We start from the raw sequence: 23,206 nt of genomic DNA on the forward strand, positions 1-23,206 counted from the left end.
AGGACCCCTTTCAATATTTCCTGTAGAGCTGGTTTGGTATTTGCAAATAGAAGAGCCTTTTCTATCTACATATTCATTCAACTATTCAATAAACATGGACTGAATGTGTGCTATGGTTCGGGTCTGTTCCTGTGCTCCAGACAAAGTAGTTATTAACAGCAAAATCCTTCCCCTCACAGAGCTCACATTCTCCCATTAGTACGAGAATGCCATGGTTATTACTCGAATAATGTCATTTTAACAGAAGAAAAACACATTTCTCAGATGAGAGTAGACCATATTATCATCAGAAAAAATATTTCACAATATTTCAAAAAATATTGAAAAAAAAAATAGTTGTGGCCAGAGTTGCAGGTTATGGGTAGATTATTTTTTTTAAAGTTTTTTTGAATTTATTTGACAGAGAGAGGAAGAGCAAGAGCAAGCAAGACAGTGAGCGAGAGAGCCAAGCCTGGGGGAGAGGCCAAGGGAGAGGGAGAAGACTGACAGGGGTCTCGATCCCAGGACCCCAGGATCATGACCTGAGCTGAAGGCAGCTGCTTAACTGCCTGACCACCCAGGCGCCCAGGTTAGATTATGGGTAGTTCAAAACAACAGGAATGGTTGAAGTTAAGGAAGGCACCAGAAAGAGAGGGAGGGGAGGAGACGTTCAAGGACGTGGAGCTGGACAGACCCTGGCAAAGGGCGGCTGTGGAGGCAGGAGGAGGCTTCTCGCTCTGCCTCAGGCATGGAGCCGAGCCTATCGCATACACATTCCAGAGGGCTTGAGGCCTTGCGCAGAGCTCACAGAAACTCACTTCAACAGCAGTACTTAAAGTTCATTTTGCCTTTCAAATAGACATATATTAGGCAAGCTGCCACGTAGCCTCCATTATCAATGAGGTAGGTTTTCGAAAGGAATAGCCACGAGGGACCAAACCTAGACCTGGAGTCTGGCACTTGCAAGCAGGAAGGTCGCCTGAAGAGCAGAACAAGAGATTCCGGCCCCAACTGGCTTTGGGTTCAGCGGGAGGAAGGATGCCAAGAAAGAAGATGGAAAGCAACTCTGGAAGATCAAGACAGTGAATGGACGCCGGGGCAGCGGCCGCGGGGTGAGTTGTGGGAAGGCAAACTTATGAGGGGCATTAATCAAGGGAAAAGCGAAAGGAAAATGAGGTGCTTCAGAGCAGAGTGTGTGGGAAGGAGAGCATGATGGAAATCATTAGAAGAGATGCCCACGACTCCCACACACAGCCTGCTCTTTTGTCAGTAGAGTGCTTCCAGCTCCTGAGGCTGGATGCCCGGATCATCGATGCCAAGGGCAATCCTAGAAGAGCTCTCGTGCCCCCACTGTGCCAGGGAAGAGGGAGCCCGGGGTCTGGGGACTTTGGGATGCTTTCCTCTCTGCGCTGCCCATGCCCCAGGCAGCACTGGTGCTCCTTGGATCCAGGTTGGCCAGACAGACCTGTAAGGGTCATTTATCAGGGGAAAGGGAGTCTTCTCCAGATGAGGCTGGTGTGGTTGCCTGGAGGGAAATGGGCAGCACACCTTTCCCTTCTGCAAGTGGCTGAGACTCCACTCCCATCTGAACTTTGCTGGCTCAACCATGAACCAGCCAGGACCACAGCCCAGAGGCCAGCCTTTCTGGTTCCTGAGTCAGTGCCCCTTCATAAGCCAGCAGACAACCCAAGAACAATTCCTCCACCTTTGTATTTTCATCTCTGAAAGGAGAGCAAAAATAGCTCTCACATAGGGAATTATGACTACATTCCAGAATAGGGAAAAAAATCTGAGAAATGAGCATCCTGTCATTAGGCAATTGTAGCCTGCTTTGAAGATGATGACCTAATCAAAATTACCCAGGTCTTCTGCTCTGGGAGCTCTCAACCACCAGACAGGATGTTTTTGGATGCAGGAATAAAAAATTAACTATGGGAGAAAACCCTACTGAATCTTAAAGATTACTTTCAGGGAGGAAGGAAAAAAACCTCCTCCAAATCATTTTCAGATTATACCAAGATATTCTGTACAATTTTTTTTTCTTTTCTTTTCTTTTTTTTTTTTTTTTTTTTTGCTGAGGCGGTTAGGAAAATTTTACAGTATGCACAGGTGAGAGTCAGTCCCCAAAAAGCAGTAGCAAAGACCAGAGTTGGTTTTTGAAGATTTTTTGAGGAAGAAAATATGGATGGATAAATGGAAGAGGTATTTTAACTATTAATCCCTAAAAGAATGGTGGCTTTTTATTTTATTTTCATTTGAGAACTAGGCTAGGAAAACGCATAAAATATCCAGACTTTACGGCACTTCTCATTCTTGGTCTGGGATAATTATATATATATATATATATATATATACATATATATATGTATATATATATATACATACATACACAGACATACACTGTTTATAATTCAGAAAATGCTGTCATTTTAGAAGAAAGGCAATTAAGAGTTAAAAAGGTGGTTATCAGGGACTGGGTAGATAGGGAAACTGGGGAGATTTTAAGAGTGTAGAGGTACAACTAGTACATAGTCCGGAGATCTAATGCCCAGCACAGTGATAACAGACAACATTATAAACTTCAAAGTTGCCAAGATACTAGATTTTAACTTCCCTACCACAAAAAAGAAATAATTATGTGGCATAGATGGAGGTATTCGCTAACACTACAGGGGTGGTCAAATTGCAACAGACAAATGTATCAAATCAACACATTGTACACTTGAAATTTACACAGTGTTATGTTGGTTGTCTGAATGAGAAAGACAGTTATAAGATGAAATGGTCCTGAACTATAATCTTTTGGTAGACTATTCATCAGAGCAATAAACACTGCCTAGGTGTCATTATATGTGTGTACCAATTAGGGATCACCTTTGTATTTCAAATGCATTTCAAAACTAAAATTTAGGGGCATCTGGGTGACTCAGTCAGTTAAGCGTCTGTCTTCGGCTCAGGTCATGATCCTAGGGTCCTGGGATCAAGCCCCTTGTGGGGCTCCCTGCTCAGCTGAGACCCTGCTTCTCCCTCTGCCTCCACCTTCTGCTCTACTTGTACTCTCTCGGTCAAATAAACAAATAAAATCTTAAAATAAAACCCCAAACCTAAAATTTGAGTGCAAGACTTAAAATTTTTGGTTTTTATTTTGTAGGTTATTATTTTTTTTTCCATTAATACATGTCTGATCTGAAATAACCGTTTCCAAGAATTCAGATTTCCTTGATCTGGGTAATTCTCCCCACCCCCAAATTCTTGAGTAATTAATTAAAAAAACTCAATAGAAAGTAGATGCCTTTTGGGTGCCTGGGTGGCTCAGTGGGTTAAGCTGCTGCCTTCAGCTCAGGTCATGATCCCAGGGTCCCACATCCAGCTCTCTGCTCAGCGGGGAGCCTGCTTCCCCCCCGCCCCCACCTGCCTCTCTGCCTACTTGTAATCTCTCTCTGTCAAATAAATAAATAAAATCTTAAAAAAAAAAGATGTCTTTATTTGTTTTACTGTTTTTTATTTCTTCCATGTGAGGCATGTGTTCTTATCCTTAAGATTAATAGATTCTTTTTTTTTTTTTTTTTTTTAAAGCTTATTAGAGTCTTTAAAAAGACAAATTGGGTATATCTTTCTTTTTCCTCTCTCTTGAGGATGAGAACCCTGGTGGCAGCTTTGTGTATTGCAGGGGAGTCTCTGGAAAACTTTGCTTTTTTCTGACTCTAGTACATACTTCCTCCCCCTGGTCTGGCCACACCAATTGGTATGGGACATTGGGGTTCGCCTAAAACCTGGCCCTCCCTTCCTAGGACAAGATATGGGTGCTAACATCGGCTGCTGCCAGAGCAGCATCGAGGATAGACTAAGGCACACTGAGGTGTAAAAAAAAAAAAAAGAAAAGAAAAAAAAATAAAAAAGAAAAACCTTGTGGGTTTTAACGACAAAGAATGATTTTTTTATTCATCTCCATCAAGGGTTCTGTTCTCTGGGGGCTCTGCTTCACGTCTCCTCACTTGGGGGTGCATCTTGAGCCATCACTGGTCTCCCAAGTGGAATTAAAGACAGGTGTGGTGGCCTCCCGTTGGCCGTTAAAGTTTCTGGCCTGGCAGGGACGCACGTCCCTTCTGCTCACTACTCCCTGACTGTAACAGATCTCATGGTCTCATGGAGGCATAATCCCATCCTGTGCCAGAAAGGCGGGAAGCCAGAAATACTGGGTGAACAGCATGGACGGCTCTTACAGTCATCCACTCAGTATTCAGGTCCTCTTCCGTCTTCTTAGGAGGATGCTGACTTTGATTAGTTACCCATCTCTCCCCCATGCTGCCCATTAAGCTAGGCAAGCCTGACCTTATTTTCCTGTTCCTGTAAAGGACCCTGATACACTTTAGCCAATCAAAAACATCTTAGCCTGGCTGCAAATGGCTCAGGAAGGAAGACAAGATGTAATTCAGGCCAATGAGAGGCTATGAGAGGTTTGCAGAGGTTTTGGGGGAAGGTTTCCTCTCATTCTTCTAGGACAGCATCTAAGAGTAACTCCCTTGCTTTCCCTGGATGTGGGGGAGGAAAGCATGTAAGCCCAAATGTTATTTGCAGCCATTCTGTGACCAGAGGAGAACCAACCACCATGGTTGTCGAGCTGAGAGCTGGATACAACCCGGGTCCCCCCTGGAATGACTGGCTGGGGGAGGGGTTGGTCAGCCAAACTTACAGCCTCTCCTCCCTCAGGACCTCAGTTATCCTTGCCAAAAGCATCCAAACTGATACATCCACCTAACTAGGTTTCCCGCCATGTCCTTTCTGCCGATTTATAGTCCCTGACTCCAGCTTGGGCTCCTTATTCACACTCTACTGGCTGCCTCTCCCTCTTGTCATAATTCACTTGAATATAGAACACAGATTTGCCACAAACTCCCAGTATCCTGTGAGTTCCTTCCTTTGTTAGTACTGACTTCATGACCCTCCCAGGCGGCTTGCTCGCTCTTTAACTCTCTGCGTCCAGCCCCTTGGACCATCCCTGGCTTGCCTCAAAGAGCAGCCCCACACCAACGCTGAGAAGGGGACCAGGTTCTCAAAGACATTTTTGTTTCTTTCAAACATGTCCTGTCATTAAACTGTATCTTGCCTACACACTGGTGAAACTAAAGCAGCCTGCATGGTCAAACGTTATAAAATACGAAAGGTCAGTGGAGTAGTCCCTCCACTCTGTCAGGGGCGCGGAGCATGGCTGGGCCACGCGCTTTGCGATTTAATTGCTTGAGTCCCAAATTGGGGCTGCGCTGTGGAAGCCTTAGCGAATGGATTTAAAGCTGCCATGAAACACGCCATCACATCCCATCCGTGAGCTGAAGGGTGACAGTAGGGCCCATTTCTGCGGCACTTGTCAGAGCAAAGAGCGGAAAGCCCAGCGCGGATGCGGGCAGGGATGCGCTTTTTAGATCCAGATTTTAATAGACATATTTCAGGGGAATTCTAATAGGCATGAAGTGAACACATTTTGTGCGTCTCCCAGCCCAGCTCATTTACCACCATAAACATAAGAAGCTATGCCAAGTTAACGTACCTCGAACAGTTTAGGAAAAATCAGGGACGACGCAAAAATGTGAGCAGTCTAAGAAACGGTACTATTCTCGGAGCTGTGTGGGGTTGGTAGGCACGGCGGTACTGATGGGACTTGACATGTGGAGTCTGAATTGGCCCTTTCCTGAATTATTAATATTTCCTAAAACCAGACCACGGAAGATCTGGACCTTTTACATGGACTGCCCTTGTATCTAACAGGGATGATTCCAGAGAGATTTCTGGCAGGTTCTAGGAAAATATTCTGAGACTGGCAGTTGCTTTGGGGAATAAAGAGACAGCGTGTGTCTGCTCCCACCCCCCCCTTCCTTTTCTTTAGCTCATTTTATCAAGTCATGCAAAGCTTTCACTAATACAATTGAGGCTTAGAAACTGTTAGAAGAATTGCTGTCTTAATGAACATCATTTAAGGAAGAGAGGAAGAAAGAAAGCAGGCAAGAGATGGGGAGAGAGAACAAAAGGCTGTTATCTAGCTGGTTTGGCTCCCTCTCATCCAGAAGGCTGACTTTCCGGCAGAGGGAAGGAGGCCGGGTCAAATTATGGTAATTAGGATCTTATGTGGCAACTCATGATTTGCATTTCCTTCATTTCATTGTTTCCCTTCATGTTTGCTGGAAGACTAAATAATGCACTTTATGTTTGTACCAAAGGTTTATTCTTGGGATTCAGAAGAGGGATGGCCATCAGAGAGCGTGTCTGGCCTGCTTTTCCAGAATGGTTTTCAGGGGGAATGAAGGCCGGTGGCTTGGTAGAATCAGGTGACTAGTCTCTAATGGACTTCAAAGACTTTAGAAAAGGATCATAAGAGTTTAAGAATTTCCCTGTGGATCTGTTCCCCGGGTACTGACTACCTAGCTTGATTTTTCAGGGTATTATCCAAATAATTTATTTTTCCCTTCTGTGTTCTATTGAACATATTTTGCCTTCTAAGAGATTCCGGTTGTAGGTAAAGCCCATAGGGAGTTAGGGATAGCTTATCTTCTCATCAAATGGAGGTCACAGTAATTTCTCCTATCGGTCCAGCAAATGCCTTCTAGCCCAGGCCCTGGACTTTTCCCATCCATTGTGAGAGGTGATTGGCAACTTCTCACTGATGATAGGCTGATTCTCGACAGCTGCCTATCAGCCACTGTGCGGATCACCTTTCAATTCACTTTATAGTAAACAAGGAAGGAAAGGAAAGGCTTGGAACACTGAGGGGCAGAATTGGTTGGACGTTCCTGGAGTATATTTCAATAGCAGTTACTTTTGAGAAGAAAAGATTCGAGAAACATTGGCTCTCAAATTTAACGCGATCGCACACATCACTAACTGTGGGATGACCAACTGCTTTTAAAATAGGGGTCAGGGAGGCCTGCATGGCTCAGTCAGTTGGGCATCTGCCTTCGGCTTGGGTCATGATCCCAGGGTCCCGGGATCGAGTCCCACATCAGGCTCCTTGCTCAGCTGGGAGCCTGCCTCTCCTCCTGCCTGCTCTACCTGTTCTGCCTATGACTCTCGTGTTCTGACAAATAAATAAATAAAAATCTTAATAAAAAATAAAATAAAATAGGGGTCTATACTGATGGCCATCATAATTCTACTTCTTTGCTATCAACAGGAGCTCTGTAGTTTGATTATTCTAGGTCATTCCCCACCTAGCACATTTACAGAGCCTTTCCGTTCATTTTCTGGGAAGGCCTGTGGCAACTTTGCCCATGTTCTGATTATTATTCAAGTCACTAATAGTAGGAATATCAATGTTCTGCATTCATCATGTGCCAATGATCACGGCAATGAGAAGCTTCAGGGCTGGGATCATCTGGTCTACCTTTCTGGGTTTTTTTTTTTTTTTTTTTTTTTTTCATTTTGCAGAAGAAACCAAGGCTCAGTTGGCCTCCCTCAAATGTGCTGGCTATTTAGAGCAGATCTGGCAAGAGAGTGCAAAGGCCTTTTAATGTAAACATTTTATTGAAGTATGTGTATTATATTTCTGTAGTAGATACAGAAAAGCATGCCTATCACATGCGTAAGCTTGGTGCATTCACAAGTGGGAACACCTGTCGGGACGGCACCCGGCTCAAGAAACAGAATCAGGACCTTGAGGCTCCCTTCACAACTATACCATGCCCCCTCTGACCCCATCTTCTAATACCTTAAACTAACTTTGATTTTATATAAATGGATCCAAAAACCTGTCAAACAGCAACTCCCTGCTCCACCCCAGCTTCTCTGGACACCACGTTCTCCTAAAGGAGATAACACAAAACAGTTCAGGAGTTTAAAAAAATGAGCCTGGAAGGGGACTCGGACTCTATTGTGAAGTCAGAGTTTCATCGCATTCACAGTTAGGGACAAGGACACTTCACTGGAGCCAACGTGCTAAAAAACCCAAACGAGCCAAACCCAAATCCTGTCCGACAGCTGGGACCGCAGGCCCACCTAGTTGCTTCCTGGCCACTCTGATGACAGTTCTAATTCTCTAAGCATGAGTTCCAATCATTCCTTAGAAAAATTTATTACCATTTTTGTGGCTGCTATTGATTTTCATCCTGACATATTACCATCCTTGATAATATTGCTTTTTCATCACTGACATCTTAGCAGATCCTGAGAAAGAAAGATCATATGAGTCCTTGTTAAATTTCTTCACAACGAATAATCAGCTTTCTCCATCTCACTCCTGTAAGGCAACGCTAGTCCTTCTGTTTGCTTGTTTTCATTTTGGTTGAAATGCTCCGTTTTCTATGACAGCTGAAATGAAATACTCGGTTTTCCTCTCCTCTGTTTTCTCCCTTTTCTCTGGGAGGTAATATAAATCTACATGCTTCATTTACTGCCCAGTTGTGCAGCTGACTGCGTCTTATAAATGTTCTCGCGAAGCAGGATCTGCTACAGACGAATGGTCAGCTCACAGGGTATCTGCAAGATCTGCATCTTTTGGCCACATATCCCTTTGCACAGTCAGACACTCACCAGAGCAGTTTATGGACAGAAATAGAAGTGGCTGCAGAACTGGGTCTACCAGCTGTCCAAACTCTTTTAGCGTATCGGGGGATCATCTTATTTTTCTGCTCTATAGGTTACTGAATATGGAAAAAACAGAATAGATCTTCCTTGTCTAGTAAATGAAGGGGTAAAGTTACAGTAGTAAAAACAAGGTACAGGAGCAAAGTGCTTGGGTTTGCTCTCCAGAGAGCATTTTATACGGCCGTGTGCCTTCTTCCCCAGAGGCAGCAGAATTCTTCTGATATTTGAGTCTGGAAGCATGGGTAAGAGTCAAAAGTGAAAAAGCTATTTGGTCATGGACAGCACCATGTCAAAGTGGACTGATATAAGGAGCCATGATGGAGGGGAAGAATTCAACTGTAATAGAGTTTGGGCTCGCAGAGAATTCTAGCAATTTTGACTTCCAGGGAAGAATCTGGCCAAAAAAAGATCTCTCAGATTAAAAAAAACAACCCAAACAAACAAACAAACAAAAAACCATAAGATGCCAGCATGCTAGCTAGTGAGGAGGCACCCACTTCTATTCACTCTCCTTCCTGGGGTGTGCCCCTGTGTGTGTCTTTCTATCCTTGGATCATGGTAGACACCAAGCCCCTGCCTCTGCAGGGAGGGGGAGAGGGCAGAGATACCACTGAGAGGAGAACACTTTATCTTTGACTTAATTAAACCCTTTTTAATTATGTCAGAACTAGCCCCATTAATAAAATGTTGCCTACAGGCTTGGTTCCCAGCCTTCTGAAATTTCCTTTGTACTTTTGTGTTTGTTTTGTGAACAAACAGAAAGTTTCCCAAAGCCAGGGAAGGCTAAGCCAATAACCCCTCCCCTTCCTCTGATCAGATCACAGGGGTGACAGCTTGGTTACTGGAAGGGAAATCAACTCAGAAAGACAGTTCTGATTACACCAACAAGAAGCATGAAGAAAAAGGGGGGAGGGGGAATTTGTGAAGGTAACAAGAGAATATTAATCACAGAAAAACAATGAGAAAGTCTAAAATTTATGGAAGATCTTCCAGAAAGATGCTCTATTCATGCTTTTCATTTATGTCAATGACATATAGAAAAACCAAACGACTTGAAGATAAAGCCACACATTTGAATAATATCTTTATAGCTATGAGTTGCTTTTGCTTATCCTGTCTTGTTTGATCCTTATTTGAGCCTGGCAAGGAGAGAGGTATATAATACATTCACTTTGTACACAAGGAAATGAAGTTCCAAAAGGTTATGTGACTGGTTCAAAGTCGCAAATGACTGGAAATCTGGTCATCTAGCAATCAGTCATGTGTGAATTTCAGTGCAATAGACTGCCCTTTAATATATTTCAGGAGGGTAAGGTATAGAAGGTGACATAAATCGGATAATAACTGAGATTAGAATGGCCTGTTTTAGGTACCATGGATTTCAAATGGAAGAAATTTTGTGATGTTGTTCACAGGAGGTTTATGATCTGGTTGGAGAGAGAACCCTTCACATCGGCACACATGACACCACAAAACTGGATGGTACCAAACCAAACCAAACCAAACCAGACCAAACCAGACCAAACCAAACCAAACCAAACACATAAGCAATTCCAGAAAGGAGACATAAGTATGGCCAGGCAATGCTGGGCAGGTTTTCAAATAGGAGGCAGGATCCAGATGGACTGAGCATTGCACGGAAGCGGGATCTGTCTGTGGGGAGAGCAGTGAGATGTGTGAGTCGGACCCAGGGAGCAAAAAGGCTAGTTGGGAGACATCTTGATTTCAGTTACGTACAAGAAGAATTTGTGGGGAGAACTGCTGTGGGTGGTGAAGAGAGCAGGCTATGAAGACTTACATCGCTTAAAGCATCAGAATAAGCTTTGTTTGCTTTTGGAACCAACCAGACAGCCAGACTGGAGCACAGAGCCTGGCCAGCACACAGGGTCCTCATGGCTCAAGCCACTCAGTAGAGCCACAGCCACCGGCTTTCTTCTTGTCCTGCAAGGCAGTTTTGAATATAAAAAAATAGCAGGCTAAATCAGGAAATCCAGAAACCCAGGGACAGATGTAGTTGGCTGGCAAATTCTATAATATATAATGTTAATTTAGGGCCTTCATGGAAAGGAAGAGCTTCTAGAAAAAGTTAGGGCCTGCAGTCAATATGAATGCTGACAAAGGCTCCTGTGACGGACTTCACTCCTCCATGAAGGTGTGCGCAGACAGGCATTCCCTCAAAGAGCATTGGAGCCGGCCACAGGGCTGGTAATAATGGAAAGAAACAGCTTATGAGTGGAGTAATTGTTCTGTTTCCCTACTATTCTTTAGGGTGTCCACACACCTTTTTTTTTTTTTTTTAAAGATTTTATATATCTGACAGAGAGAAAGAGAGAGAGAGAGAGGATCAAGTGTGTGTCAAGCACAGGCAGGGGGAGAAAGAGGAAGAGGGAGAAACAGGCTTCCTGCTGAGCAGGGAGACTGACGTGAGACTTGATCCCAGGACCCTGGGTTCATGACCTGAGCCAAAGGCAAACGCTTAACCAATGGAGCCACCCAGGCACCCCTGTCCAAACCCTTTTAAAAGATTTTAAAAAAAAGAGGGAGAGATCACAAGTAGGCAGAGAGAGAGGGGGAAGCAGGCTCCCTGCTGAGCAGAGAGCCCCATGTGGGGCTCAGTCCCAGGATCCTGAGATCATGACCTGAGCCAAAGGTAAAGGCTTAACCCACTGAGCCACCCAGGTGCCCTAAACTCTTTTTATGGTAAATGTAGATTTAGCAGAAAATGATGGGGAAAGAGTGACTAATGCCTGAAAACAGGAGCTAAAGTTTCTTCTAGCAGGTTGGGTAGTGGGACATGCAGTGAGAATCTAGGTTGCTTTGTTAATTTTGTTTTCCTCATGGTGGCTTCCTGTGCAGATAGTTGAAGGGTGGTCAGAACGTGGAAAAACCCAGAAACCCAATGCAATTAAGGAGGTCCCCATTAGCATTTCTGTCAACCTCAGGAGTCTGCTGGAGTTTACAAGCCTTAAAACAAGAACTATCCCCTTACCTCTGTCCCTAGGACTGAACTAGGTTCTCCATATATTTACTATGAACACAGCAGGTACTTGTTAGCTGTAACATAAGAGAGAGAGAGAGAAGTGAGTGAGTGAGAGATTGTGTGTGTGCAGAAGAGAGAGAAAGAGAGAATTTAAATAGTGTAGGTTGGTTACTGGCCTCTGTTACATTTGGGGAAGGCAAGCTGTCAGTGGGATTGTGATGGGGGCTATGAATTCGTCTTCACCTGGTCCTTCTCAGTTCCCCTGTGTTTTTCATGGTGTGGGCATCCTGCCATGTTGTGTGCTTTGGAGTTTAAAGTTATTCTTTTAAAAGCATAGTCCATAAATGCAAGAATGGAACTCACCCAGGAAGCAGCAATTGCTTCCCACACTGGTGGGAAGAAAAGCTTGATATGTTGGAGACAGAGACATGGTGCTTTCCTAAAGGGATTTTCAAGGGCAATTTGGCTCCACATAATTTTTGCCCTGACACTGACTTTAGCCACAGCTCCTGTGTAAGAAGTCTTGTTGAAGGATGAGAGAGAGAGAGAGAATGAATGAAGGTGAAGAGAAAGATGGTAGAAGCAGCAAGTATGACTTAAGGGACTCCTTCGCCAGCACCTTAGGAAACTGTGTCCAAGCTCAAGCAGCATCTTTCTCTCTGGCTTCAGCAATTCTCACTCACTCACATGAGGAAGGCAGGAAGGAGACAGCCTCAGCCCCATTAAAACAAGAACAGCAACAACAAACAAACCAAAAAACAAGAAAGTCAAAGTACTGACAGGCCTCGGTCCATGAGAAAGCCTTAGACTTTGAAATTTGGATTCAGTTTGTCTTTTCCCATGTATAATTTAAGCACAAAATAGAGCACTACATGCTTTCTCAACAGCAAGAGAGCAAACATAACAGAAAAAGGGTTTTATAGTCCCATTGGATGAAGCCCTACAATAGATTGAAAAGATAAAGTGTGAAATGGTGTGTGAAGAGAATGAACTAAGTTAACGGACGAGTCAGTTTGAAAAGCTGTGGCTGACAGGATACGGGATGGAGGATGCTGAGGCCTCCTGGAGAATGTGGTCTTGAATCATCTGATCATATCCCTTGATATACATTCTGAGCTCTCTAATAGTTAGGCTGTAGGTGATTCTGTTCCGCTTATCCGACTACAAATTAGTTGACCTACATCATGTGTCAGACATTATAAGGACAGAACCAGGAAATCTGCTGAGAATACTCTTCATAAAGGAATGACGTTTTCTTCCATGTGTGAACAAAAAGAAATGGTTTCTACTTTGCCTATGGTACTACACAGGATTTATAAAAGCATCACTAGGGATAGGCTGCATTGCAAAGGGCTTAAAAATTTAATGAGAAAGAATGTAAGGAAGATAACAATCTCAAATGGCTTGTTCTCATGCTTTCTATTGTATTAGGACATGGACCACCCCGGGAGTGAGCTAACATTAATTTTTGGCTTCACAGCTGCTGTGTCTTAACAAGGCGCCCAAATTATACTAACCGTACTTGTCAGACTTTCCTAGACTTGAAGGGCAGAGATCACAGTAAGGATAACACGAGGCCTGAGGGATCATGCTAGGAGAGTTTCTGAGTAATCCCCAAAGCAATCAAGAGAACAAACCCATTTCAGAAGTGGGAAGAGTATCTCTCACACTTTTTTTTTTTTTTTAAAGATTTTATTTATTTACTTGACAGAGAGAGATCACAAGTAGATGGAGAGGCAGGCAGAGAGAGAGAGAGAGGGAAGCAGGCTTCTCGCTGAGCATAGAGCCCGACGCGGGACTCAATCCCAGGACCCTGAGATCACGACCCGAGCCGAAGGCAGCAGCTTAACCCACTGAGCCACCCAGGCGCCCCTCTCTCACACTTTCTAGTGATGAAAACACTTAAAAGACAATAAAACAAAGCATGAAAGCAAGTGCCTTGAAAAAGCAAAGACATAGCATCATCATTACAGCTTGTAACTAGTAACTAGGCCTAGTCATACACAGGGCACAATGAGAGAATTTTCTAGAACTGTCTTGTTGGTTCTGCACAATGCTGGGCTTTCAGTAAATATATTACATTGTCTCTTTAAAGGGTATTTTCCTAATAATACAAATGCATTCATATGATCTGGGTAATTAAACTTAATTGTGTAATTAGAACAAATGAGCAGAATTAGATTGCACTAACCATATGTAACAACATGATTAGGTACGTAAATCTTTTCAAGTTTTATATAGAATCCATCCCCCTTGCCCCCAGAGCAGTCCTACCCCATAAGCCCATGAACTGTCACCTTATGTTGTCCAGGATGGCATCTCTCATTTCAATCCCTCTTACTCCCCTGCCTACAGGAATTATACAGCGACACTAGAGACATTAATGGGGTATATAGTGAGAAATTTTGCCTAAGTAACAGACTGAGAAAGCTGATTCTATGACAGTAATAATAGCTGCTATTTATTAAGCATTACATTACATTAGGGCAATCATTTTGTATATAATCTCATCCACAATTTGATAACTCTAAGAGGTAGGTGTTATTCTTACGTTTATTTGACAGATGAGGAGGCTGAGCAGACAGCAACCCAGCTATCAGAAAATTCTAAATCTCAGCTCCTAATTATGCTACCTTGACTTTGATAAAATTGACTGTTTTAATTCTACATACTGTCAATTAAAGCCTCCACTCCCTGCCTTTATATCTTTCTCTGTGGATAGCTGAATTTTATATAAACATTTCAGTCTGTTACCAGTAGCTGAGCGGGAGATGGACCATGGAGCTGAGGTAGGAAAATTTTCAAAGTGAAGTTGTTTCCCTCTAGCTAGAATGCTCCTTGCTGACTGTTCATTTCATACCCATGGAGCATGAGTTGTTTCCAGGAGAAGGTGGAGACAGTGGAGAGTCTGTCCAGAGAGAAGAGCTGGCATGGACAGACATGGAGTTATAGAAAGGCCCGGCACACGAGAGGACGTGTGTCTGCAGTGCAGGGGGACTTGGGGCTAGAGAGGAAGGACTGGTGGGATAGGTGGGGGACAGAACACAGGGGCATAGACGGTCCAACCAGCACCTGTAGAAAGAAATCTGTAGGAGATGGGAGTCTATGGATGTGCTAGTAAGGTTAAAGCTTAAGCAACGTTGCTACTAATGCGGTTTGTCCTTTAGAAAGAAGGAAACTAGCACTAGTGAGGAGAATGAACTTCTGTCTTGCAGATAGGCAGACTACTGCCATAGCCCGCTTGAGACAAGATGAGGCCCTGGGGAAGGACAGAAGTGGCCAGATTCTCCAAACATTTCTAGTTTAAGGTCAGCCAGATTTGGATATTCAGTAAAGGCAGGTTGGGAAATTTGAGGACAATATTACGCAAGATCACAGGGAGGAGTTATGGTGTTTTTTGTTTGTTGTTTTTTATTTTTGGTAAATGAGCAAGGGAGAAAGTAGCGGGGAGAGGGAGAGAGAGAATCTCAAGCCGGCTCCACGCTGAGGGAAGAGCCCTATGTGGGGCTCGATCTTACCACCCTGATCATGACCTGAGCTGAAATCAAGAGTTGGACCCTTAACCTACTGAGCCACCCAGGGCCCCCAGGAGATTCTTTGTTCCCCCAAGAGAGGTTAAGTCAATTAAATGTTGGATACGTTGAATTTGAAGGAATGGTGGCTCCTCCAGTCAGCTGGAGGTATGCAGACAGTAAATGGAGCCTCAGGCTGGGTAGGGGCTAGATAGAGATATGCATTTACTCACAGGTGTTTATGGAGTTTTAGAGACTTGGGATAGAGCAGTGAAGAGCCACCGACATGTGAGTGGCTGGTAAAGCCAGAGGAGTGGCTAAAATCCTTTGCAGGCCAACAGCCGGAAGAGAGGATGTTTGAGGACAGGACTCTGAGGAATGTGAACACCCAAAGGACAGCTGGGGAAGGAATAGGAAGGAGGAAAAGGGACTGAGTCAGAGTGGTGAGAAGGGCAGGAGTACATAGCATTACAGGGAAGAAAGGGAGGGACTGGGTCCAGTTTTTTTTTTTTTTTTTAAAGATTTTATTTATTTATTTGACAGACAGAGATCACAAGTAGGCAGAAACGCAGGCAGAGAGAGAGGAGGAATCAGGCTCCCCGCTGAGCAGAGAGCCTGATGTGGGGCTCGATCCCAGGACCCTGAGATCATGACCTGAGCTGAAGGCAGAGGATTTAACCCACTGAGCCACCCAGATGCCCCAGGTCCAGTTTTTTTAATCAAAAAATTCTAAAATGTGGTAACAAAACACATAACCTAAAATTTACCATCTTAGCCATTAAGTATACAGTGCAATAATGTTCAGTTTATTCACATTGCTCAGCAACAGATTTCCAGAACTGTTTCATCTTGAAAAATCGAAACTCTGTATCCATTAAACAATGACTCCCTGTTTCTCCCTCCCCACAGCTGGTGGAAGCCAACATTCTACTTTCTTTCTTCTTCTTCTTTTTTTTTTAAAGATTTTATTTATTTATTTATTTGACAGAGAGAGAGATCACAAGTGGGCAGAGAGGCAGGCAGGGGGTGGGGGGGGGAGCAGGCTTCTTGCTGAGCAGAGAGCCCAATGTGGGGCTCCATCTCAGGACACTGAGATCATGACCTGAGCTGAAGGCAGAGGCTTAACCCACTGAGCCACCCAGGTGCCCCAACATTCTACTTTCTAAGGTCTATGAGTTTGATGACGTTAGATACATCACGTAAATGGGATTGTGCAGTATTTATCTTTCTGTGACTGGCTAATTAGTGTAATGTTCTTAAGGGGCATCCAAGCTGTTGCATGTGATAGGATTCCCTTCTTTTTGAAGGCTGAGTAATATTCGATTGTATGTCCATACCATATTTTATCCATTCATCCATCAGTGGACATGTGGTTTCCTTCCACCTCTTGGCCACTGTGAATAATACTGCCCTGACACAGGTGTGCAAATACCTCTTTAAGAATCTGCTTTCAATTCTATTGGACGAAAACCCAGCAGTAGTGTTGTTGCATCCACTGATAGTTCCATTTTTAATTTCTTGAGGAACCTCGTACCGTTCCATACCGTTTACTTCTTCTTCTTCTTCTTCCTTTTGCTTGTTTGTTTTTTTTCCAGAAACTATTTATTTCCTGTCAACCTTATTTCTATTTTGTTTGCCTTTGTGAAGAGCCCATTAGGACAACTTAGTGGTTGTTGCTACCCATTTAGTGGCCTGAGCAGTGGGAACTGTGGACCAGTCTTCAGTGGCTGGCTGAGTGCTCCAGTTTTCAGTCGGGAAATGCTCTTCCTTTTCAATCTTTTCAGGATCTCTGTAGAAGCAGAGATCAGGCATGACCTCCCATGGGTGTTCATGGGAAATGGAGCCACGCATGAACAGAATTTCTCGGACCAGCATCCACCATATCAGACCCACTAAGTGAGCTTCCTTGTTTGTTGCAAGGGATGGCAATGTCCACATAGCGCGGAGGAGAGTCTGTGTTACAGAGACTGATGGTAGTAGATTAATGTAAGACATCTCTGTGAGAGGCTGGTGGTCTGCCCTGGGATCAGTAACGACCAGAAGTCTCAGCGTCCGGAAGGCTGCCTGGACCCAGTTAGTGAAGTTTCTAGGAGTAAAGTGGCCAGACATAGGGATGGTTCCAGGAACAGCAGCAAACATCAGCACAGCTTGCTGGCCAGTATTCCTGGATGATAGGACACTGACCTCAGCTGGGTTGTCAGTGGCAACAATGGCACGAGTGGCCAGCAGAAGCTTCTCCCAGGTTCTCTTGAGATTCGTGATGTAGATCCCATCACACTTCCTTTTGTAGATGTATGCTTCCATCTGGAAGTCAAGGTTGGTCCCAGCTAAGTGGGTTCCTGCTGCAAGGAAATGGGAGGACATCCTCCTCTTTTATTTGCAGGTCACCAAGGGCTCTGGATACTGTAAAACGTTCTCTTTAAGTTGCCATGGGAACGCAAAACAATGCTGGGTGAAGTGGACACTTCTCTGGGTAGCGCAGAAAGGCAGTCCACTTGGTTTCTGATATCACTGTCTAATTCTGACTACTAAACATAGAAATGATAGTTACTTGTGTATTAGCTGTGTGTTGAGCACAAATGTGCATTATCTTATTTATCGTGAAGCGGTATTACTAGCACATTTTGCAGATGAGGTACAGAAATGTTAAACAGGCCAAGGAAGTAGTTGGGGCTTGGGACATGAGTTCAGTTCTCTCCTGATTTTCAGATGTAGCCACTTTGATGGTTTATTTCCAATGATTAGGGCTCATTTTCCCCAGTTCCCTACTGATTTGTCAAATGTTTTTCACAATGTGGAGAGTATTTCGTGAATCACAAGGTAGCATTTAAACAGACTGGGGGTCCGTAGTTACACTGCCACTCTCGTATTCTGGTGCCCAATTCTTAGCTGGTCATCCCCCTCCACGCAGCACGTAGAGGTGGGTCATTGCCACACAGTGCCAACAGCACCCCAGGCTGGCACCACAGTGAGCCTCTCTTCTTTGGCTCAGTGTGTGCATTGTAACCAGTTGCCTTTATTGTTTAGAATTAATGAATAGTTTGCAAACTAGCATCACTTCTGTGGAAGTTGATGGACATATTAATTATACCTTATTTAGATTACACAGTTGCGTGACCCAGATTCTTCTCTTCTGCCAAATTTCCAAAGATGCCGTGGCATTTTAAAAACTCTGGTTAAACACAGTTAGTGTATTAAAATGCAAACACTGGAGGAATCGGCCATGCAGAAATGGGATGATGATGATGAGCTTAGTTTATCTGATGGCAGGACTAGCATTGGGTGGTCCCTTTTCAGGGTTGTAGGTTGATTTGACTGTGCCTATCTTTCCCTTCTAGGGTTTTATTAAAATCTTTCGTAGGCATGGTATCTATTCTGTGTCCCTTTCTATTGCACAAGGATCAGAGCATTTACTGGAAGAATGATCCCAGCTGCTGATTACCAATACTCTCAGTGCATTAGATCTCTTGTTTTTGGTATTTATAGTCTACACTGATTGAAGATTGGGATGCACACGGGGGTTTGAATATTGGCTTCACTATTTCTTACTGAGCTACTGTCCTAACAGTCATTAGGTAGTTGCTGAGGGGAGAGTAATACTTAAGATATAGTCCCTGCCTATGGGAACTCAGAGGGAGTCACTGAGGTGACACAAGTAGGCGATCACAGTACCCTGTGATGGGGATATGATCGAGGGAGTGAGGGATGACTGTGGAAATATGCAGGAGACATCCCTATTCCAATAGCTGGGTAGAGGGTTGGGTCAGGGAAAGCTGCCTGGGAGAGATGTTATCTAAATCAGTGTTTCTCAGCCTTTACCAAACACCAAAATCAAATGACTAAGTCAGAAGACTGTCAAAATAAATATTTCTGGGCCCCACCTCTGGAATTTCTGATTCAGTAGGTCTGGGGCCTGAGAATGTGCATTTCTAACAAGTTCCCAGTTGATGCTGATGTTGCCTGCTCTGGACCACATTTCCAGAATCACCTGTCTAAGCCAAGCTCTGAAGGAGGGTGAAAGTGGAAAGTGTGTGTGTGTGTGTGTGTGTGTGTGTGTGTGTGTGAGACATGCTTGTGCTTGCCCATGGGAGGTAGGGCACGGGGAATGCTGGATAGAAGGGCATTCCAAAGGGGAAAGAATGTACAAAGGCTTGAAGAGAGTGTGACATGCTTGGGGACACCAGTATTGTGGAGTTGAGAATAGAAGAAGTGGTGAGAAGTGGAGTGACAATATCAGCAGTGACAAGTCACAGGGACTGACATAGGACTGCACGCTAAGGAGTGGGAAGCTGCTAAGGGGTTCGGTCAGAGAATGATGTGATATGATACGCACTGAAGAAAGTCTCTATGGCTTCATTGTGGGTAATGGGCTGGAAAGGGCAGCACAGGAGGAGGGAGACCAGTTAGGAAGGTGTTACAGTGATTCAGGAGAAAGATGATGGGGGCTGTGTGGAGACTGCTTTTTGCCAAGGAGAGGGCTGCGGTGGATTGAAGATGGACACAAAGTCTTGGATCCCTCTTCCCATTGAGAGAGGAGGTCTAGGTCTCCTTCCCTTGGATCTGGGTAAGCTTATGATTGGTTGGCCAACAGAATAAGGTAAATATAATGCTGTGCCTGAGTCCAGGCTCAGGTTTTGAGAAATTGGCAGCTTTCTCTTCCTAGGTCTTGGAGCACTTGTTATTGGCTCCCTGACCTGCCTTGTGAGATGACCAGCAGCCTTGCTGGGGAGACCCTGTGGACAAGTCCAAGATTTGGAGAGGGAGAGTGTACCACCTTTCTGGTTAACTCTGCCAAGTACCAGGCACCTGAGTGAAGATGTCTTGGAACTTCCAGCCCAGCCCAGCCGCTAGCTGAATACCACTGAGTGATCTCAGTCAGCATCATGTAGAGCAGACAGATTGCCCTGCGGGGCCATGCCTGAATTTCTGACCCATGATATTATGAACGCAATAAAATGGTTATTGCTTTCTGCTGCTAAGTTTTGGGGTAGTTTGTTCTGCAATAATAGATCACTGGAACAGGTTCAGTAATGGAAACACAAAGAACGTCAATATTTAAGGGGGCAGGGAGGGGAAGAGGGACCCTCAACACAGAGTAAATTTTAAGAAAGGAGAAAAACAAGAATATGGTGTCATGGAAGCCAAAAGAAGACAGTGGAAGGAGTGGTTAGCAGCGTTGAATAGTGCAGAGGAGTAGAAGACGATAAGGACCAAACTGTGTTCCTTACACTTATTAGCACAGAGGTCACTGGTGACATCGGTGAAAAGCTAATAAGCCAGAAGGCAGCTTGCAGGGAGGAAGTGTGGGAGGAGAAAGTGAAAGTAACTGTCAGGAAGCTTCACGGTGAAGAAAGCAGGGAGGTCAGGGGGTTCCTAGGGTCGAGAGAAGGTTTTTGTGTGTGTGTTTTTTTAAGATTTTATTTATTTGATAGAGAGGCAGGCAGAGAGAGGGGGTGGGGGGAGTAGGCTCCCTGCTGAGCAGACAGCCTGATGTGGGGCTTGATTCCAGGACCCTGGGATCATGACCTGAGCCAAAGGCAGAGGCTTTAACCCACTGAGCCACCCAGGTGCCCCAAGAAGGTTTTTAGTTTTAAGTTACCAGACTTGAGCACATTTTGGTGCTGATGGAAAGGACACCAGGAGAGGCTGGGGAGAGGTCCTGGGGCAGATGGACCCTGTAAGGTTCTGCAGAACACAGAGCGGCTGTGTTCCTTGTACTGGCAGAGGGATTTCCTTAGGATGGAAGGAGGGACCCCTCTTCCGCAGTGACAGGAGAGAACAGGAAAATAAGGATGTAGAGGAGGAAAAGCATGACAACGCCCAGCAGCTGTAAGGTGACGTTTATCTGACAGCACCTGTTTCTCCTCTGAGGTTGGAGACAAGGCTGTGGGCTCAGACTGGTGGAGGACAGTAGGGGACCGAGCCGAGAAACACAGAAGGATGGCATCCGTGAGAGTGGTACCTACTTCTGTGCTTGTGTGATTTTCTTTTCCCTTGGTCCCATTTAATGGTCCAGGGATAGAATCAAGGAAGGTGGACAGTTGGATGAACGTAGGGTTGGCCTCTTGGTGGACTCATAGAAGGAAACATGGCGAAGGACTTCAGGATGCTTGCAAAGAAAGGAATGAAATGAGGGCACACTCGTCACAAAGCCTGTGATGACAGAGAAAGTCAAAGTTGGAGGGATCAAGGTCTTGATCACCTTGAAGGACAGAAAATGGAGATCTGATTTTTGTTTTCCAGAGGTTCTAGTTAGTGGCAAAGTCCAAGGTCTAGAGTTTGTGGCTGGGGTGTGCAGGAACTGAAGGGCAAGCAAGTAGAGGAAATCCAAGAACTGAGAGTTTACAACTACGTGGGTGATCTCGGATGAGGTCACTGAAGGTGGCAGGGCTTGAGGGGGAAGGAGGACTGAGGGGCAGCTGTCCAGGTGTTCAGAAAGTGAACAGGCCTGGGAGGTTTGATTATTATCCCCACTGTACAGGAGAGGAAACTGAGGCATGGGGATCACACAGCTATTGAGTGGCAGACCCAGGTCTTTGAACCCAGGAAGTCTGGTTGCAGAGTTCACACTCTACAATACAAAGCCTCCCATCATCATGTGTATGTGAAAATACCTATAGAAGGCTCACACCAACAGCAAGACAGAAGAAAAAAGTTAAGGAGTCCATCCCATTTACAATTGCACCTAAAACCATAAGATACCTAGGAATAAACCTAACCAAAGAGGCAAAGAATCTATACTCAGAAAACTATAAAGTACTTATGAAAGAAATTAAGACACAAAGAAATGGAAAAATGTTCCATGCTCCTGGATTGGAAGAACAAATATTGTGAAAATGTCTATGCTACCTAAAGCAATCAACATGTTTAATGCAATTCCTATCAAAATACCATCCGTTTTTTTTCAAAGAAGTGGAACAAATAATCCTAAAATTTATATGGAACCAGAAAAGACCTTGAATAGCCAGAGGAATGTTGAAAAGGAAAGCCAAAGTTGGTAGTATCACAATTCCAGACTTCAAGCTCTATTACAAAGCTGTCGTCATCAAGCCAGTATGGTACTGGCACAAAAACAGACACACAGATCAATGGAACAGAATAGAGAGCCCAGAAATAGACCCTCAACTCTATTGTCAACTAATCTTTGACAAAGCAGGAAAGAATGTCCAATGGAATAGAGACAGTCTCTTCAAAAATGGTGTTAGGAAAATTGGAAAGCCACATGCAGAAAAATAAAACTAGACGATTTCCTTATACCACACATAAAAATAGACTCAAAGTGGATGAAAGACCTCAATGTGAGATAGGAATCCATCAAAATCCTTGAGGAGAACAACCTCTTCGACCTCAGCTGCGGTAACTTCTTCCTAGAAACATGGCCAAAGGCAAGGGAAGCAAGGGCAAAAATGAACTATTGGAACTTCATCAAGATCAAAAGCTTTTGCCCAGCAAAGGAAACAGTTAACAAAACCAAAAGACAACTGACAGAATGGGAGAAGATATTGGCAAATGATGTATCAGATAAAGGGCTAGTATCCAAAATCTACAAAGAACTTATCAAACTCAACACCCAAAGAACAAATAATCCAATCAAGAAATGGGCAGAAGGCATGAAAAGACATTTCTGCTAAGAAGACATCCAGATGGCCAACAGACACATGAAAAAGTGCTCCACATCAGTCGACACCAGGGAAACACTAATCAAAACCACAATGAGATACTACCTCACCCCAGTCAGAATGGCTAAAATTAACAAGTCAGGAAACGACAGATGATGGCGAGGATGTGGAGAAAGGGGAACCCTCCTACACTGTTGGTGGGAATGCAAGCTGGTGCAACCACTCTGGAAAACAGTATGGAGGGTCCTCAAAAAGTTGAAAATAGAGCTACCCTACGAGCCAGCAATCACGCTACTGGGTATTTACCCTAAAGATACAAATGTAGTGATCCGAAGGGGCACGTGCACCCGAATGTTTATAGCAGCGATGTCCACAATAGCACATGGGGGGGGTGGGGGTGGAAGGGCAGAGCGAGAGAGACAGAGAGAATTCTCAAGTAGATTCCCTGAGCATGGAGCCTGACATGGGGCTCAATCGCATGACCCTGAGCCGAAACCAAGAGTGGACACTCTACTGAGAGAGCCAACCCGGGGCCCCACACCACC

General features: G+C 44.4%; 1 protein-coding gene and 1 pseudogene across 1 annotated transcript in view; both read right to left on the reverse strand.

Annotated features, from left to right (window-relative positions):
• LOC111155295 (LHFPL tetraspan subfamily member 3) overlaps positions 1–23,206 on the reverse strand; it is a 605,362-nt gene that overhangs the window by 106,394 nt on the left and 475,762 nt on the right. The window lies entirely within an intron of this gene.
• LOC111155352 lies at positions 16,696–17,971 on the reverse strand (annotated as a pseudogene).

Source organism: Enhydra lutris, unplaced genomic scaffold (assembly GCF_002288905.1).
Source record: "Enhydra lutris kenyoni isolate GAN:26980312 unplaced genomic scaffold, ASM228890v2 scaffoldscaffold40, whole genome shotgun sequence".
In the NCBI taxonomy this organism is placed as follows: Eukaryota; Metazoa; Chordata; class Mammalia; order Carnivora; family Mustelidae; genus Enhydra; species Enhydra lutris.